Source organism: Carlito syrichta, unplaced genomic scaffold (assembly GCF_000164805.1).
Source record: "Carlito syrichta isolate Samal-C Ts95f unplaced genomic scaffold, Tarsius_syrichta-2.0.1 Scaffold302401, whole genome shotgun sequence".
In the NCBI taxonomy this organism is placed as follows: Eukaryota; Metazoa; Chordata; class Mammalia; order Primates; family Tarsiidae; genus Carlito; species Carlito syrichta.
In genome coordinates this window covers 115,317-116,167 of record NW_007246497.1, presented here as the reverse complement: position 1 = coordinate 116,167, position 851 = coordinate 115,317, and positions in this window count along the sequence as shown.

Sequence of the window (851 nt, the reverse complement as noted above, 5' to 3'; positions counted from 1 at the left end):
GGCTGCGGCTTGAGCGCGGCGGAGGCCCTGCAGGGGCCGCGTCCGTCTGACACCGGGACCGTCAGGCAAGTGAGCTGGACCGTCCCGCGCTGCGACCTTTATAAGCCTGGGGAGGGGCCCCGAGGACTTAGGAGCGAGGTGAGGTGCGAAGTGTCCAGAGTTTCCTCATCCGCCCGGGAGAGGAGTGGCTGGAGACCGTCCGGATGTCATACTCCCTCTCCGGAGCACTTGAGAGCAGTCGCTGAGGAATGAAAAAATGACATTCTGATTAGGCAGAGACGACTCCCCAAACTTTTCCATCTCTCTCTCGGACTCACGCAGGAGGAGGTGGGCAGCGTGGACCAGATGGGTCGGTTCGCTTTGTGGGGTCACCTGCCGGGTAGTGGGTGGTTCCGGTTGCTCCGGGTGACAGACATAACTTGAATCAACCCGTCTTGTAGCCAGGGCTGGTGTTCCCCTCACATGCCTTTAAAGAGCTGTGTGCTGTGTGTGACGTCCTAACATCAGCCGTGAACACTCCCTGTGTTGTGAACATACTTGAAGTCTGTCTGGGGCTCAAGCACTCTCTGGGTATCCAAATGCTTCACTGCCCAGAAATGCCTTTCACGTGGGAGCCTTCCTTCCCAGGTCCTCTGCTTCCGACCTAGCTCAGGCACTTATCTCCTGAAAGTCTAGCAATTATCAGGAAAAGCCCTGAGTTATTTTTTCTTCTGTCATGTATGCTGTCTGTCGCTCTGCTGCTTTTGATATAACCCCCCCCCCATAGGACCTTAATCCTGTCCCTTTCTGTACAAAATATTTCAACAACTCCCCATTGCTTTGTAGACAAGCCCTGCCACAGATGTGAACCC